Source organism: Amblyomma mixtum, chromosome 7, assembly GCF_055824585.1.
Source record: "Amblyomma mixtum isolate Tamu chromosome 7, ASM5582458v1, whole genome shotgun sequence".
Classification (NCBI taxonomy): Eukaryota; Metazoa; Arthropoda; class Arachnida; order Ixodida; family Ixodidae; genus Amblyomma; species Amblyomma mixtum.
This window is the reverse complement of record NC_143018.1, coordinates 95,409,584-95,415,757: the sequence shown is the minus strand read 5'-3', so window position 1 is coordinate 95,415,757 and position 6,174 is coordinate 95,409,584.

Genomic DNA, 6,174 nt, shown 5'->3' with positions numbered 1-6,174 from the left:
CTTCACTCGCAACATACGACACGCAGACTGGCTCAACACCGAGGAGACCCTCGGTAGCGACCACTGCATCATTAACACTACACTACGCACACGCCCCCTCAAGCGTCCAAGAACACAAGCCCATATCCCAGATTGGACGAAATTCAGGCAAAATTTTAACTCACTTGATAATACACCCATTTCCGCGCAAGGCTACACAGCATGGTCCCAACAGCTGCTGGCACACCTTTCCTCGCATGAAACACACATCCAGCTCTCAGAGGCGGTCACGGACGTGGATAACCACCTTCTACACCTCTGGGAAGCCCGTCGCAGCCTCGTCCGCCGTTGGCGACGGCAGAAACACAATAGCTTAAAGCTCGAATTGCCGAGCTTACCCAGAAAGCGGCAGAGTACGCGGCCCAACTCGCCGACTCCAACTGGGTAGATAGATGCAACACGGCCGCGCGACAAATGTCCAGCCGAAACACGTGGCGTCTCTTTCGAGCCCTAATCGACCCAACCCAAACACGATCCGAAACACAAAAACATTTGCAGCGAGCACTGCGCGCTTTTCCTGGCAACACGACTCAACTGGCACAGAAACTTCGGGACCAGTATCTGTGTACAGCCCAAGACCCCCGTGGATCTGCGTACTCTTATGCAGGCAGAGAGAACACGGAGCTGGATCAACCTTTCCAGCTCCATGATCTGCGGGCGGCTCTCGCCAAAATGAAACGGGGCACTGCGCCAGGACGGGATAAGGTCACCGTCAAGCTTTTGACGAACCTGCCCGACTTGGCATACCAGTCCCTCCTGGAATACGTAAATGCGATTTGGCGCGGGGACACCCCCCTGCCAATCGAATGGAAAACGGCTTTGGTCACATTTATTCCTAAAGCTGGCAAACCAATTGACACAGATAACCTCCGCCCCATCTCTCTCACCTCATGCGTGGGCAAACTAATGGAGACGATGGTGCGGGATCGGTTATCTACATATCTTGAACACAAACAAGTCTTTGCGAGCACCATGTTCGGATTCCGCCCACACAGATCCGCACAGGATGTCCTCCTGCAACTCAATCGGGAAGTCCTTGACCCCCTCGAATGCCCCCATAATGACCGGGTAGTACTCGCCTTGGATCTTAAAGGGGCATTTGACAATGTAACACATGAGATCATACTCACTAACCTAAGTCACACCGACTGTGGCCTCAACACATTCCAATACATAAGCCAATTTTTAATGGATCGTCAATCCTACATCCGAATTCAAGATAGAGACCATGGTCCTTACCTACTCGGCACGCGGGGAACCCCTCAAGGCGCGGTACTTTCCCCGCTGCTCTTCAATCTGGCCATGATGCACCTGCCGGCCCAGCTGAGTGGTGTCGCCGGCGTGCAGCACGCCCTGTACGCTGATGACATCACTCTGTGGGCCACGCAGGGCAGCACAGGAGACATTGAAACCAGCCTGCAAACAGCGGCGACGATAGTAGACCGCTACGCCCGCCGCTGCGGTCTTCAATGTTCCCCTCAAAAATCGGAATTTGTGCACCTCCGCCCCTCACAGAAGTGCACAACTAAAATATCTCTCTCTCTTGAGAGTGGTCCCATACGCGAAAGTGATGAGATACGGGTACTCGGACTCTACATCCACAAACACAGGCGGCCAGACACTACATTGGCCAAACTCCGTAAGGTGGGGGACCAGGTGGGCCGCATGGTCCGCCGGGTTTCCAACAAACGCGGAGGGTTACGAAGTAAGGATGCCTTGCGGCTGGCAAACGCCTTCGTAACTAGTCGAATTCTCTATTCGACTCCTTATCTCCACCTACGGAAACAAGAGGAAGACGCCCTTGAGGTCATCCTTCGCAAAATTGTTAAACGTGCCCTTGACCTCCCTATCACTACTTCAAACAGCCGGCTTATGGCTCTTGGGGTGGTGAATACTTTCCGGGAGCTCCGGGAGGCGCACCTTACAAACCAGTACACGCGCTTGTCGCTAACGGAGTCGGGTCGCCGCCTTCTTGCTCGACTCCATATCCAACACACCCCTCCAATGGAAGACAGGTTTCGCATCCCGGAACTGTGGAGACGTGCCCTCCACGTGCGGCCTCTTCCAGCAAACATGTCACATGAAGACCATAATGGTCGGCGCCTGGCACGAGCGGAAGCGCTAGCCCGATATTATGGCAACAAAACAGGTGTATACTACGTGGACGCTTCCGGCCCTCACCACGGGGGATGGTACACGGCCGCGGTAGTTCACAACAGCAACACAGTTAACGGCCTAACTTTTAGAGCTCGCAGTGCAACACAAGCAGAAGAGGTCGCGATTGCTCTCGCGGCCTCACATTCCAATTCAAAATACATAATCACCGACTCGCGAGGGGCCTGTCGGAACGTCGAACAAGGCTGCACTCCCTTCCTAGCCTATCGAATATATCAAAATTGCATACGGGATACGGACCCCGCACACCGTTACCTCATATGGGCCCCTGCTCATCAGGGGTTGGCAGGAAACGAGGCAGCAGACGCAGCCGCCCGCGCGCTCTCTCACCGGGCTGTTTTCTCCTCCCCATCCGATCAGGAACCCGATTTTAATCCGGTCTATACATTCAAAGATATTACAACATATTATCAAAATTGTCATCGCCTTTACCCTAGCCCATGTAAAGGCCTGAAGAAGGCGGATGAGCGGCTCCTTCTCCGCCTTCTCACCAATACTTTGCTGTGCCCGGCAGCGCTAAAACATTTTGACCCCTCCTTTAGCGGTAGCTGCCCACACTGTAGTGCAGTGTCTTCTGACACTTATCACATGGTGTGGGCCTGCCCCTCCAACCCCGCTATTCCCCCCATCCCCAACCCAACCCGGGAGGACTGGGAGGCGACCCTGCTCGGCTGCCACGACTTACAGGCCCAACAAGCCTTAGTCGGGCGCGCCCGGGCGGCGGCAACCGCCACTGGGGTCCCATACTAGGGACCTCCACCTAGTGTTTGTAAGGATCGGTCCCTTACAGGCTGATCCAAACATACCTCCAGTTCATTCGAAATAAATGTTTTCACCACCACCTGCTCATGGTGGGACGGGTGCATATTCCTCGGGAGCGGCCTGATGAGGAGCTCTCGGTGAAGGGATCATGGGATGGCGAGGATGGTTGGGTCGTTGACCGGTATTTTGATTCCGAGGGTGTCCAGGATATACCGACCTGTGGAGGTTTGTGTAAGCCTGATGTATTGGGCCTGTCGGTGGGCCTCCACCAGTTCCCCGATCGTGTTGTGGAGGCCCATGCCTAGTAATCTCTCTGTGGGTGTGTTGAGGGGAAGGTGAAGTGCTACCTTGAATGCCTTGCGAATCAAAGCATCCAAAGCGTTTATGTCATGTTTGGATAGTTGTAAGTATGGGGTAGTGTACAGCACGCGGCTGAGGACAAAGGCATGAATGAGGCGACATAGGTCGCGCTCCTTCATGCCTCTATGACGTCCCGAAACCCTGCGGGTGAGGTGCGATATCGCGCCTACAACCTGCTTGAGTTTCTTGAGGGTGGTGGTGTTTTTGCCATCATTCTGGATGTGCAGGCCCAATACACGGAGGGTTCCAAACTCAGGTACCGGGTCACCATTCAGTTCAATGGCAATGGGGGAGCGGGGGCAGCGATGGTTCTTAGGCCGGATGAGGAAGAGTTCGGACTTCTCTGGGGCAATTTGATTGTCTAAAGTGCCAAGAGGCGAAAGCGTTTTCCGCACTACTTTGCCTCTGTGGCACTGGTGACGTCACCACTGTAAGACGTCACACATAATCAATGACTGATTATTAAGTAATGACAAATTAATAATAACAGACAATCACTCATTAATGACTACATACTAATTAACTGCTAATTAATGACGCTTAAGCTTCGCCTATAGGAGTGGAACACGGCAGCGTGGATGGATGGAAACAACTTCGTGTTGCAGCGCTGCCAGACCGCCAGTTCGCCGCAGTGCCTTGCACTTTGAACGCAACGCTTTTGATGAAAGGAAATGGCGCTGTAATTTTCTGTCATCTCGGTGCACACCTGAACCGCACAGTACAGGAAGGGGGAGATAGGAGGGAAAGAAGAAAGAGCGGCCGTAATGAAGAAAATGAAAATTGTATTTGAGGAATGGAAATTACGCAGTAATTGTCTCGCATATCTCGGTGGACACCCGTCATCCGTTTGTAGAGGGAGGGAGGAAGTGGGCGTGAAAGAAGAGAAAGAGGGGCCGTAATGAAGAAAATGAAAATTGTATTTGAGGAAATGAAATTACGCAGTAACTGTCTCTCATATCTCGGTGGATACCCGTCAAAAGCGTGACACTTCTCCTGACAGATAAAGAGGAGTCCACCACAGCTGCTGTCGCTTCATCACCCGTGCAGGCAGCGTCCACCCATACGGCGTCCAGCTCGGGGCCGTAGGCTCGATTATCCGCCCTCCTCACACTACCTCTCCCTCCAGACACCTCCCCAGAAGCTGCAGAGAAAGCCGCCATTGCACTTGCTATCACCCGCAAGGAAGCTCGGTCGGTACATTTTAAGTGATTCTAAAACTGCGATTCGAAATTTTGCTCGAGGCCGAGTCCATGTCCCTGCTTTTGGCATACTGGACTCGCCCGATGTACCCCCGTCCCGCCAAGTGGAGCTGATATGGGTGCCCGCGCACTCCGGGAATCCCGAAAACGAGGCCGCCAACCTTTTAGCCCGAGGTTCTTTAAACCGGGCTGAGGTGGGCTCGGATCGGGGATTCACGAAGGAGCGCATGCACTCATTCAGCGAGCTGACGCAGGCCTACAGAGCCTCACGCCAGCTCTACCCCGCGCCCCACCCCTCCCTAGATAACAAACAAGCAACGCTCTGGCGCAGACTACAGACACACTCTCTTCCCTCACCCCTTACCCTAGCCCACTGTCATCCCTCCTTCCCCAATCTAACATGCGCCCTATGCCCAGAACCCTTCGCCTCTCCCCTCAACATCCTTTCCCTCTGCCCGGCGGATCCTCCCCCGCGGGACCTACAGAACCTCAAGACCTGGGAGGACTGGGAGACCCTGCTGCGCGCGGAGGACCCGGCCTTGCAGACCATCGCCACCGGCCGGGCTGCCAGTGGTATGGACCTTAGGAACTTGAGTGCAGTGGGGTCGTGCGGGGACTCTGAGGCGTGCCCCGAATTCCTTGTGCAATAAAGTTTTTATGAGAAGCATATTACTAGAGCTACACTACAGCCCGTCGAGCGCGGCGGTGGAGCTACCATTGACCTTTAGCGTGACCACGTGACACCACCTGACAACATGATGTCACAGCAGAGGAGAGATGGGCTGCCGGCTCACGCGGTCGGCCGCGGCGGTGGAGGCTCCACATCAGAGGCGCTGCAGCTGACCACGTGACGCTACAGCAGCGGTATAAAGCTGACCTTGCCTCGCTCTCCGGGCAAAGGTGGAGGGAGTATGTGGTGTATCTGTTCTCGCTTCGGCGAGCGCGGCTTCGGCCACTTATCTGTTTTTTGAGCAGCGTCCGCTCCGGCGGACGCAGTTGTTGCTGCGACGCGCGTCTTTCCTTTCCTCTCTCTCCTTCCTCTGATCTTTTAACTCTCCTCTATCTGCACGTGGCAGCGGTGGTGGCTTGGCTCGAGCCAGTAGCAGGCCCGTGCAATTTCCTTTTCATCCTTCTCTCAGTCACAACAACAACTCTCCGGGCACTTACGAGGCGGCCAGGTGTTGGGATGCCGCCTAGAAGCAGGGCTGATTTGAACGAGCTAGAAGCTAAAGCTTCAGCGTGCCACAGAAACCGATGAAGAGCGGGATGAACGTCAACCAAGGAAAGCCATGTATTACCAAGCTTAGCCATCAATATGCTTCGCATCTGACTAGGCTTAACCGTAGCTAAGCCTCAGCCATTTTTCTCTCTCTCTCTGCTGACAGCCTTTTGTCGACAACGATGAGGCATTAAAGGCTTTCGCCTTAAAATTGGCAGTGGCTTAGCTCTGCTACGCCAGGAGCCAGGATAAAGGCAGCGTGAGGTGTCCACATCTCGGTAGACACCTGAAACAGAGGGAAGGCGCATAACTGCCCTCTTGGAACAGTGGACACCTCAACCGTGCTTTAAGCTAAGTGGCCGTAGTGACAGGTGTGCGCTAGTATGCTTGGCATTGGCAACGTTGTGCCAGAAACGCTTC